The sequence below is a fragment of the Megascapheus bottae genome, chromosome 2, assembly GCF_031878675.1.
Source record: "Megascapheus bottae isolate mThoBot1 chromosome 2, mThoBot2.hap1, whole genome shotgun sequence".
NCBI classification, from domain to species: Eukaryota; Metazoa; Chordata; class Mammalia; order Rodentia; family Geomyidae; genus Megascapheus; species Megascapheus bottae.
The window spans coordinates 56,006,929-56,020,817 of NC_143510.1; positions in this window are offsets into that span (position 1 = coordinate 56,006,929).

Genomic DNA, 13,889 nt, shown 5'->3' on the forward strand with positions numbered 1-13,889 from the left:
GGCCAGCTGGTAGAAAAAGTGAGTGAAACTTCACCTCAACAAAATAAGCTGCTTCCAATGGAAGCCTAAACAGAAGATAGAGGAAGGTAGAATAGTCTAGGAGGGCTTGGTGAAAATCTAAGACCTTAACTGAAAAATAGTAACAGAAGAAAGAGGCTAGTGGTAGTATGGCTCAAGGGTCTAGAAAGCATGCAAATCTATCTATATCTATATCATCTATATATGTATCTATCTATATACATTCCTTTACCCTGGCACCCTGTATTGTTGGCTTATCTTTTCCTTGCAATTTTCTTTATTACTTCTTTTAGTTTTCCTAGTGATTCCTCTACAAAATACTGTGAAATACGTGGTTTAATGCAATGGAAAATCATCTTTGCACAAGTCTGAATACTTAAACAATGAAGTCAAGAGGTCACAAAGGCCAGGATCCACTAAATTGATTCTAGGGATGTACCCTTCCTCTGATTCTTCTTCCAGCCACAAGTAGTTTCTTCAAGTCCTCCACAACTGTGGAAAGAAAATTAAGACAGGGAAATAGGAAGGTTAAGGGAGAAGGGAGCGGGAAGGGAAGGAGAAGACAGGAGAGACATGTGGAATGAGAAAGAACATGAGACTAATAATGAGAGAGAAAAAGACAAAGACAGAGACTGAAAGAAAGACAGAGAAAGGGAGCTATACAGAAAGACAGAGAGACTAAGAGAAAGAAAAATAAAGTGAAAGATAGAGACAGAGAGGGAGAGAGAAAAATTGAAAATAAGATACTAAAAGACATGAAAAGAGAGATTAAGAGATACTTCCACGTTGAAACATTGAATGAGTTTTAAGAGACAGACTAAGAGACAGAGAGACTAAAAAAAAGGAGACCAAGAATAAAAAAGACAGAATGAAAAACTGAGACAGAGAAATTAAGAGTGACAGAGAGAGAGAGAGAGAGAGAGAGAGAGAGAGCTGTGCCCTAAACTGTCTCAGAAGTAGCATGCAATCTCTTCTTCCATATTCATTGATCATACACACAAACTCAGGTGCCATGAATGAGGAACAGAAGGATACACATGCGTGGATAACACAAGATGTGGGTCTTTGGTAGCCACTGAGGACTTGCCTGACAGGTATTTTTATATGCAATTTTGGCAGAACAGTAGTGGAAGGAGCAGAACCCCTGGAGAGTTCCTGAATGTTTCCATTAATAGCCACATAGTCACTGGTTTCCACTACCTAAAATAAGATGGCAGTCATTGGAATGGTAAGTAATCCCCTCTAACATTCCTAACATTCCCACGGTAACCTTCCAAGTAGTCTCTGAAATAAGGATATCCCTTATTTCCAGAGTCTTCTTGTTGAAAAGGAGTCTCTCTGAAGCTATTTGAAATGCAAGAAACATGCAGGTGAATTAGTCAGCAGATCCTTATTTAGAGGTAAGCCAGCCAGCTTGAGCCTTCTATGTCAAGGTGCATCAGACTGTTCACAAAGGTGATTTATGGTGGCAGCAGGAATGCCTAATTATGCGCAGAGCTCACAGGATTTTAAATAGAATATCAAGCACAGGAAAGGCTGAAATTCTTCTCCAATGATGTTTGGGTTTACTCTCTGTTCTTCATTAAATAGCATTTGGGTGGAGAATCTCAGTTCCACCTACTGTAACATAGCTGTGATTATTAAATCAATAAGTCCTTAGCCTGCTCAAATTCCACTTACAAATGTCTTTACCACTGCAGTGTCTACATTCTTCAAATTATTCATTTCTTAAACAAATAAAAGACCAGAGATTAACTTCATTTTCCTGTCCACACGATGAAACCAACACAAAAAATCAATTATATTAGATTTATTGTACCAGTAACCTACTCTTATTCCTTGGCGCATGTTTACTTGTCAGAATGCCAAAGAACACAATCAACTTTTCATTCGTTTATTTATTTATGCCTTTATTCAAAATTGGAGGGATGTGTTGTGCATAGTGTTTTAGAAACCGGGTAGGAAGTTTTGCACAGAGAAATCTCAGATGGACTTGGATCACATTACCTGGGAATTATTTTTAACTAGAAATTTTATTTAATAATAAAAGGTTTTAATTAAAACACATAAAATTCATTCCCAGATATTATCCCATCAAGAGTATCCAATTAGAAGTTTTCTTAGAGTTTAAAATATTTAGGTATATGAAATGAAGCAATGGTAGACTAATTAATACTGCATACTTATGACCCAAGAGTTCAAGTTCAGTCCTCAGTACATCTTCTTTTTGGCACCATAGTCCATTTGAAGTGGACATTTGCATGTATTTCCATGGTGTTCTAGAACCAGTATAGACTGGCTCACAGGAGCAAATTGAGACACTGTGAAAGCTGGTGGATGACATTCTATTTGAAGTTTGAAATCAAGCAATGTTGGGAATATCTATGTCCTAAAATTTGACAGCATCTATAAAACCAAAGACTGTATCAACCCGGTCTGGTAGCTGTTATTTGAAGACCTGGTAAAACACCACAGCAATGATTCTACTCATAGTTTATAACCCAAAAATGTGAGATGGTCCAAGATCACATTCCTTTATCACTTCCTTGTAATGCTCGCAGCCAAAAGACAAGAATTTCTCAGTCCAGGTATCAAAGCATCCTGAAGCCATCCCAGGTTATATATTGGGAGTATTTAATACTCTAGAAAATCAATCTGTCTTTCAGAAAAAGAGAAGTCTCAGTTGAAAAACAAACAACCAAAAAAAATTTTCTCTTCCTTTCTTCCTTTCTAAGCCTGATTAACTATCTTCTCTACTTCGGATCTAAGACAAAAAATAAATAAATAAACACAAAATAGGAAGGAAAACTGGATTTATATTTGGGTAAATCACATTTTACTGCTTATTTTAGGTAGGGATTATTATTACTGCTGCAATTTGTATTCAAAATATGAGAGAACAAGGAATTATCATCATAAAGTATGCTTTTTAAAAAAAAACATTGTTTACTAATAAAAGCAAGTTACAGGACCCCTGACAAAAACTATATGTCCTATGCCAGGCAGTTATAAAAAATATATGCTTATGAATGTGTATTTATTCAAAACTACATTTATTTCACGCTACAATGAAGATCAATCTCCTTTACATACTTTGTAAATAAAGCAAAAATTTAAAATAAAAGTGTGAAACAAAAAGCATACAACTATGAATTTAAGACTCTGATCATTAATACACATGGGTCAGGAAATTTCAGTTCATGGACCCCAGAGAGGAGATAGTTCTGGCAGGTTGGGCAGGTTGCATATAGTATATATAAAGGCACTCACACTTCTGTGACTGTGCAGTGACAAATGCTCCATCTGTGCAAGAAGAAGAGGAAGGGCCTGAGTGACAGCTGTTGGTGGCAGTCGCCTTTCCATGCACTTACTTGCTGACTTTAAAACAAAAGCCATATAATGAATGATTGTTGTCCTTAATGTACTATGTTGTCTCTTATCTCCTTTGCTGTCCCTTGGTTATCTCATATTGGTATAGTATCTCACTTTGTTATCTGATATATTGAATTTATTTGTATTTGGATATTTGAAATTTGATAGGGAAGGGGGGAAAACCAAGACGGGTGGGGGGTGTGGGGGGGGAGGGAAATGGGTACCAAGACATGTGAAAGGGTATCAATGTATGTGAATTAATGCACCTTCTATCTGGCAAATATCATGTAACCCTTTTACTAATTACAATAAAAAAATTTAAAAAAATTTTGCTATACTGAAGACTAATACTCTTATGATGTAAAAATTAATGTTCATAAAATATAAATATATTTAATATACTGTAAATCTTATGAGGGATACAGAAATCTTCCATTCAGTAAGATTTGTTAAATAATATTATTAACCTCCAAAATCATAATTGTGGGGGGAAAAAGATCAACTCTACACAGAGTCGAAACCAAGATAATAAAAATCTAATCTACCCACTACCTTCATTATTTCATATGTGGAGTTTATGTCTATCCTGAAGATAACTAATTGATACTAAATTTTTTATTCAACTTAATGCAAGAGGCCTAAACAAGTATATCTTCCTTGCAAGGACCCATGTATTTTTCCATGAGAAAGCAATCACTACCAGTTGAATCCCAACAATTACACACAAAATGGTTTTTATACACATATTATTGTAAATATGCATGCATATATAGGATGCAGAATAAGAAGGGAGGTCAAAAGTAATATTCTAAAGTTCTATAAAACCACTACTCTTCAGACTTGCTTTAAAATTATTACTAATCCCAGAACATTGAGTGTCTTTCCTTCTGGAAATACCAAGTATGTGTGTATGAAAACATTGCACAACTACATCATATTAAACCCAATAGAAGATGTAGTCTACCTTCCCATTCAGCTAGCACATGCTGTCAACATAATGACTGCCAGTGATCACCACAGATTTGGGGAGTCAAGAAAGCAAACTAAAAGACTGGTATCAGTGGCCCACGCATATGATATTAGCTAGTCTGGAGGCTGAGATCTGAGGATTGCAGTTAGAAGCTAGTCCTACTACAAAAGTCATCATGAATTTGTTTTTTCCAATTAACTACTCAAAAATCAAAAGTAGAGCTATGGCTCAATTGTTACAGCTGTAGCCTAGATCAAAAAGAGTTCAGGACGTGAGTTCAAGCCCCACAATAATCAAAAAAATCAAACAACAACAACAATAATGATGATGATAATAATAAATAGATGTTTATTTTAATGAATATAATGTACATGTAAGCAGAAGGAGTTCTAAAATGTTTAGTGATTTGTTACATAGCATCTATTGTGAGATAATAAGGACACTTGCAAAAGAATATAAATGAATTTTGTTGAAAGAGGAGAAGAATTTTGGGGGGCCCACAGAGCTCCCAGTGTGCAATTTATACAATTACATTTCAACATAATCTCATTAGTACTGACTTCCTTTCAGTAAAATAAACATTGCTAGTTCCTCTCTTTGACCTTTATAGATAGGCTGATTGGCACAATTCCAATTTAATTTTTATAGTTAGACTCTGAATAAAATAATCCTTCATTTTATTTTTCTCCTATCCTTCATTTTCAGTTTGATGGTAAATTAAACCTATGTTTTTGTAGTGTTAAATTTAGGAAGACTATAGACTAAGATTCACTGTTACCTGTCCTGGGCTACTGAAGGACAAGGTTCATGATAACCAATTTTTCTCGTGAGGAATTATTGACAGATTGCTTGTGTGTGTTAAGTATCTTTTCTGTAACTTGAGAATGATAACATCACTTACTTAAGATTGTACACTTAACTATTTAGTGGTTCATAGGTAAGAATGCTCAAAAATATTGCCTTTTTCTTAAACATTAGTGTTACCTAAGAGAGAAGCATCAAATTAATGCCACACAAAGTTAAGATGCTAATATCTAAACACAGATGAACTAGATAGCATATTCAGAAAGAAAATGTCTAATGTGAAGAAGTAGAATAGATACTAAAAAAAAAATAGAGATAGATCGGGGGAAGATGGCGGCGGTTCAGTGTGAGTCTGTCTGAGCTCTCGTCAAGATACCAGTTCTAGCATAGTAGGAGAAAGTTCATACTCAAAGATCAATCTTAAGTAAACTTTAGCACCACAGAGATCTCAGTCAGAGAGGAGAAAGGCAGAAACCCGGTGTCAGAATACAGCGTGGAGCTATGCCAACCACTCAGAGCCACCAAGGAGACAAAGCCTCCCTTGTGAACCTGAGCAGACAGCGCTTGTCAGCAGACGCAGACCTGCTGGCTCCACAGAGCCACACAGAACCTGCGCGAGCCCAGAGCCATCACCTGGCCATGGCGAGGACCTGCCAGTTTCACGGAACCAAAAAATCCAGAAATTTAACAAGAAATTCCAAAATAATGGCAAATCAAGAAATAGCATCTCCCACCCAATATAAATAGGCAATGGAACAGTCAATGGCAAAACTAGAAGAGAGTCCTCTAAATGCAATTGATAAACATGATTAATGAAAAGTTTGAAAATATACAGAAAGAGATACGTGAGGAAGCCATACCTAAATGAGATGAACCATAAACAAGGTGGATCATCATAAACAAGGTGATCCATGAACAAGAGGAAGCCACAAAGGGGCCCATAATAAAGGATTTACAGAGAAAAAATGGACGAATTCATAGAATCCACAAACAAAAAGCTGACCAATGAGAGTAAAGCTGCTGAGCTAACCACTCAAATGGAAATTTGGGAGTTAAAGAAATCCATACATGATCTAAAACAAGAGATGCAAGGCATCAAAAATGAGCAATTAGAAGGAAAGGGGATGAAGAATAAAGTAGAAAGTTTTGATAGCAAGTTAGACAATACAAAAAAAGAGAATTTCTGGGGTTGAAGATAATCTAGTGGTTATAGAGAAAGAACAGAAACTGAGTCAAACCCAATCTAGGAAATATGAGAGAACCCTTCAGGAGGTCCAAGATACATTAGGAAGCCAACTTTAAGGCTAATTGGTATTGAGGAGGACCTGGAGAAAGAGGTCAATGGTATTGGAATATACCCCAGGGAATCATCTCAGAGAACTTCCCAAATACCTAGAAGGGCAGGCCCATCCAGATACAAGAAGCTTTAAGAACCACAAACAGACCTGACAAGAAAAAGACATCCCACCGCCAAATTATAATTCATACAGGATCAATCATAGCACCATTCAATGAAATTTACCTACACAATCAAAATAAAGATGAAGTTATATTTATTTATATTCCTAAAGTCAAGCTTCTTTAGGGTGCAACAAAATCATTGTTTTTTTTTAATTTTCTTTTTATTATTATTTTGATTGCATTTTATTGTTGGGTGATGTATAGAGGGGTTACATTTACATTCGTCTGGTAGTGGGTACATTACTTCTTAGACATTGATACCTTTTTATGTTTTTCTCCCACTTTACCTACCCCCACCCTTTCCCAATCTTCTTGTTTTTCCCCCTTCTCTTTCCTACCACATGGTACTTTTGAAATACAGCAAATCCAGTGCTCTCAAGTTAACTGAAGGGCTTCAACTATATACAGAGAATCACCCAAACATGGGAAGAGTGGGGAAGATAGAATCATGTTAACAACTTCATTTGGCTCTCATGATATAAATGCTTCATGGAATTCATATTTCTTTATTTTGTCATGTTGGTCAGTTTCTTTTGAAGTGCGGGAATTGGAAGGAGAGCAATGTATATGGCAGTTGAGTGCTCTACCACTGACATACTTCCTTCACCACTTTCTCCTTCAGATCCCTGAGGTTTCTACAACATCCAGAAGTAGACGTTACTCTACTATTTACTAGAAAAGACAGCAAATTAAAATGGTGCATTTCCTGCCAAGTTTTCACAAGCAAATAGAGTAATGAAAACTACATAAAGCACTTCTACTATTTCCTATTTTCTTAGCCTTTCTTTTGTTATCTCTTTTAAAATAGTGTGTTCTTTTTATAAAGAACCAAAAATTAAACATAAGCTTTAACATGATATAAAAATAATAGCTTCCATTTTTTAAAATACTTAGCATACATAAAATACTATGCAAAATGATTTGCATTTATTAGTTCATTTGGTTTTGACAACAACTCTTTAAAAATATATTATTATTATATCCCTCTGACATTTGCATTTATCGTACATTTACAAGTGTCTGAATCTTTCACAGTAGACTATTCTTCCTAAGATGGTATTTTAATCTCTTCCATGATAAGACAGTTCAAACCTTCTATGCCTAAATGCAAACCTCTGATCCTAACTAGTATATCACATTATCACATTTTGACATTTGTACATCTACATAAACAACCGGATTTCCTTGAAAACTTTAGGATAGCAAGAAATATTTAAGTTGTTTTGGTCTAATTTTACTTACTCTCAGAGGAGGGTTTCCATAGGCACTCAATACATAAAACAATAAATAAATGTGCTGAATGAATGTTTCAAGCATCTAAGACAATATTTCCTTTTCTCCTAGGGTCATCTAGATGCTTACACCACCGTTTAAAATTATCAATATAGGCAGATGAGTCACAGGCTAATGACAAGATGTGCATCTGTTTGTTCAGTCATATATATCCAAAAATTCTGTGTATCTTAGAAAGCCTGAAAGGAATGAAAAATATTTTATGGAACTGTATAATCTTTTATGTTTTTCTTTCAGAATTTAAAAACTAAAGGATAAATAGAGAACTTATCAATCAGATGAAGCACAAACTATCACGGACTCTTTGTAAGGAAGAATCCTACATCATGCTTTTTCATCAACTAGGAGATAAAAAGTGAGAGAATTGTTACTGCCAACAATTTCATTTTCCTCTATTTACTTATTTTTGTTTGTTTGTTTATTTGTTTGATTCAGTCCTGGAGCTTGAATTCAGGACTTAGGTGCTATCATGAAGCTTTTTGCTCAAGTCTAGTCCTATGCTACTTGAGTCATTGCTTTTTAAAAACAAAAATAATAATAAATTAAAATAAAATTCTCACAAGCTTTCCTGCCTTGGTTGGCTTTAAGCTGCCATCCTAAGATCTCAAGCTCCTGAGCAGCTAGGATTACAGGCATGAGCCTTCAGCACCCAGCTATCTTCTTCCTTTTAATGCATTCACTGTTTATACTTAATGTAATTATTGATAAATAAGGAGTTATTGCTGAGATTCTTGCTAATATTATATAGGTGGTTTGATATGTATTTTGTTTGTGATTTATTTTATGGTGGTATTTATTGATTCCTGTCTTTTATGAATCTGCTAGAATTAATTTTCCTAGCATTTATGTAAGCATGAACATCTTAAAATTGTATCCTAACCTAAGTCAATTATATCTCAACTCTAATCATACATGGGTGACACCATTTACTTCTTTGATTCCTCACTTTATGGATGTCCTACTCAGTATCTGCTTAGAGTATCCATCTACTGCACAATTGTTTATAACTTTGGCTGCTTTAACACTTCTATTTCTTATGTTGGAATTAATGATCATTTAAAAACAACCCATATAGTTTTAGCATATTCTGAACTACACTACTATCCCAGGATCTGTGAGAGTGTAGGTTTGGAAGTACACAGAGCAAAGTTGTAAACAAGTGAGGGACATGTGTTTGCCTTTGATTGAGCTCTGTATCATCCAGAGCTCTTTTAAACTGCCTCGTATATTCTTTCCCCAGTACTTTTCTGCCAGTTTTGTGGCAATATAAATTTTTAGATGACAAAATATGTTAGATGCTATAAAAAACAAACAAAGCAATGGTATTGAGGTTGGGTAAAATGAACATTTTTCTTTGAAACTGAGTGTGTGGAGTGACTTCTAATAATTCACCACAGACAGTAAGAGCTCAGCTATTCTGAAATAGTTCAAGAGGCTTAGAAATGATATCTCTTGGTTCTAGCTGTCAAAGTGTAATCACATCAAGCTTGCTTTATTTAATACTTTTGGAATGTTTATCATGGTAACTTTAAGTAAATAAGGTTGACTGCAGTAACATAAGATTTTACACTCAGCATTGGAAACATTTTTGCTTGAATAAAAAAATGGCCATTCTAAAATTAAATTCTAAACTGTATGGAAGAAATAACTCGCTCTATGTTATCACAGCAGCTTGTAAGTTCATTCATTTTGTAGTTCTGTGAACATTTCTCTGCACTGAGCAACTTCAGAGGGAAACCTGTAGGGGTCAGAACTGAACTTCTTCCTCCAGGACTCATCAAAGCTGACCACTCATTCCACTAAAAAACAATCCATTCCAAATATTTGTAGGGCAATTGCAATATTATTATTCAGTCATAACTATTCCAAAAGATGTACCATGCCATTATTATTATATATGATTAGATTTATCTCTAGCACAAGTTTATTGATTGAATTAGAAGCATCATAGTCATATATCAAATGCTCAAAATGTACATCATAGAAAATAGTGCCCCTCTATTAAAGTTTAATTTATTAGCAAATTATAAAAGACTGTACAAATTAGATCATTTTCTGTTTAATCCTAGCTCTTGCACAAGGACTTGCATTGCCTGAAATTATGATTCAGTTATTTGTGAACGGAAAAGAACAATGTCTTTTGATACTTTTAAATTCATCCAAAATTTTACATCTGTAAGATTTCCTTGATCCTGCCTTGGAAGTGAGAATTTGCATGTAATTTCACATACCATTTGTTTCTGGTAAACATGTAATGATGTTAACATTTTCATTTTGCATCTCATCAAATTGATGCTAATTAAAGAAAGCTGCTTACTGCAGGTCAACTTAAGGTGCTATTACAATTCAGGTTTTTACTGGATTTAAACTCCAGAAAGAAACAGAGACTGAAAATAGACCTTCTATACTAAATATCGTAATATTTTTGGATAAGAGAAAAATATGACTGGAGATTATAACAAAATAATAATTCTATTATGATTTTGCCACAGCAGTTCTATTTTTAGTTTTTCAGGAACCACAACTGAAATAAAAGAAAACATCGACTGTGCTCAATACCCAAGTGTAGAAGATAATGAAGGAAAAATTAGTCAACAGAACTGAAAAGAAATCAATAGAAGTGATCTAGTTTGAACAAGAAAGAGAAAATGCATTGGAAAAGAAATAAACACAGAGTCAGATATGCTAGAGATAGTAAAAATAATTTATCTTTCAGGTCAATAAAGTCTGAGAAGATGAAAAAGAACATGGCTCTAAAAATATAACTAAAAGTTTCCCAAATCTGTAAGAATATGCAAGTATACAGTTTTGAGAAACTTATTGGACCTCTAATAGGATGAATGTGAAGTACACAGTGTGGAGATAATTACCAATTTTACAAACAATGTATATAACTAATTGCTGAAAACAGCTAGAAGAAACAATACAATACCTGGGAGGGGAGAATAGATAGAATGACAGCACATTTCTGGTTAGAAACCTGGGAGTACAGAGGAAAATGATTATAGCCTTCATATAGAAAAAAAAAACCTCTGTATCCAGTGAAATTACTTATCAGACATAGCTAGCTAATAGACTACTTATTATTTATCTTTTTATTTTTCATTCTTTACTATTAATTTATTTCCAATTTCTTGTTTTTATCCTTTTCTCTCAGGAATTTACAATTGACTTAAAACATATAAATACATGCTCATAACCATTTGTCATTATTTTATCTGAGTATTTCATCTTTACCTCTGACAAATATGTGTTTCTGATAAAAATCAGGAAAGAAAAACAAAATAGCTCTTAGCATTGTTTTGGACAGGCAATTTCTTCGTATATAATACAGGACCAAAATCACAGACAACAGAAGAAAAAGTAGAAAACGAAGTTGCATCCAAGTAAAAATCTTCAAGGTAACCATCAATGGAGTCAAGAGAGAGCGCACACAATAGATAAAAACATTGGTGAAGCATTCACTATACAAGGAGTTATTACGGCAAATGTATAAGGAAATCATGTAACTCAATAGAAAAGTATAGGCTTTGTATAGGTTAAACACTCAGTAAATATATGACTAAGTAAGATAAAATAAAGGTTATTTCTATAACATATCAACACATTTCTCAGACTCACATTTCAAGTTGTTCCACATTTTCCACCTATTTATCATTTCAGATTAATTTTTTCACACCTTTAATATCCCTCTGGAAGGCAATTACAAGATTTGGGGAAATGAGTTCTCATTTGCAGGGTTTCTTCAACAATCTCTCATCAAGTGTTAGGAAATTAGAAAAGAAAGGGGCAGTGTGTCTGGGTGATATTCAATTAAATTGAATGAGTAATCATCTATGCCACATTTGCACTAATTTGAAAGTGGCAAGAAGTTACAAAATAAGCTAGAGGAATAAAATGATGTAAAATTGTAAAAGCAAAACAATGTCATTTCTTATCTCTCAGCTTTTTCTCTTTGCCTTTATAATGTGAAATTCTGTTGTGTTAGTTTTCTAATAACATATTTAAGTATTATGATTAACTGATGTGTACAAAATTTATTTTACTTTCAGAACTATAAGTAATGCTAAAAGGGACTGTCTCTCATTTTTGTCTTCATTAGTATTCTCTTTTCTACCTTAGTTCAACAGGTATTTATCATGCCATCATGTGTGATGTACTAAATTCTTCTCTAAGACACCAAACAATAAAAATTATTTCATGATATGAGGAAGGGCATGGTATTCTAGCAGAAAGGGAAATATACGCATTAAATACATAATATTTACCACATGATAATTATAATTATCCTTATGCCAATAACAGGTTATTCTAAGATTTTGTTCTTTCTAAAATTATAAGTAAGATATAATAGCTTATTGTAGTATAGTTAATAAACTAACATCATATGGCCAATAGAATACGTGCTAACTAGTTGTTCTATATATCTACAATACAACTTGCACATGCCAATGACCATGCTATCCTTTGTACTGTATATGACATGACAAAATGCTGGATGTTCCATAAATGTATACTACACCTATGGGTAGGTAGATTTCTTATAAATTGTCTTAGCAACAAGAGGAATCAGATTAGGAGAGATGCAGTTAAATGGCTCAGCATTTGATATTTTTACCTAAAAATTGACTTTCAAATAAACATTTAAAAACATTTAATGGGGAAAATACAGATAATAGTGAAGCAGAATATAAGTAATCAGAAAATAGAAGACATTGTGTGACACAATAGGAACCAAGAGAATTACTTTAGTGTAAGAATGGAAGGAGTTAGTAATGTTCATGTTTTGCCCAAAGAATATCATTAGTAACCTATACATACTTGATTTCAGAAGAAATTCCTTTATTTCCATCAAAATATCCACGGCTGTTTTCTTCAGCAATAACAGTTCTTCATTATTCAAAATTTTTCTATAACGCAGGGTGGTGGCTCACGCCTGTAATCCTAGCTACTCAGAAGGCTAAGATCTTTTAAGGAAGGTTAAAAGCCAGGCTATGCACAAAAGGACCTGAGACTCTTATCTCCAATTAACCTTTAGAAAATGGGTAGTTCAAGCCCTATGACCCACATAAAAAAGTTATAAAGATGCTTAAGGAATTTGGTCAATTCTGACTGAAAATCAAGTGTTATTTATGACACAGTAAAATTGGCTGTGGGTAAAAAATTATTTGAAATCTGCAACCAGAAGATTGAAAACAGTTATGCATTTTAAAAGTGTTGCTAGAAAATAATGTATCATACTAATCACATGACTCTTCTTCTTTTATCATTTAAAGTTAATATTGTTTCTCTTACTTTGAGCTGATTATTCACTGATGGGAAAAAAGTATTGGCATACCTCTTCAGCCTTCTGACTTCTGGGGGTATTTCTGAACCTATTTTGAATCTCGTTTCCAGAATCTAACAAGGTAAATCTTATTTAAAAGTCAATACACTATCTTGGAACGGGAGTTTGGCCTAGTGGTAGATGCTTGCCTAGCATGCACAGAGACCCAGGTTCGATTCCTCGGTACCACATACATAGAAAAAAGCCAGAAATGGTGCTGAGGTTGAAGTGGTAGAGCTCTAGCCTTGAGAAAGTCCAAGGACAGTGCTCAGGCCCTGAGCCCCAGCCCAGGACTGGCAAAAAAAAGTCAATACACTATCTATATATTATTTAACAACTAAACGAGTTGATACTTGGTTTCCTTTAGTTTCATAGAGTGAGTATATAAATAGGCATGATATAATTATAAGGCAGCATAGACTTTTATAAGGAGACAATTTAAATGTTATACCTAAGCATTACTATTTTAAATATAATAAAAATGGTATAAAATATTTACCTGCACTAGCTAGCCTAAGTCAAATAAATGACTGTCATTAAATCTACCTCATTTTAACCTGAAACATAAGCAGATATGATTCAAGATGTAGGATTAATTTGACTCTTCGTCTGAAAGTTCTGTATCAATGGGTTGAACTGTCCAGA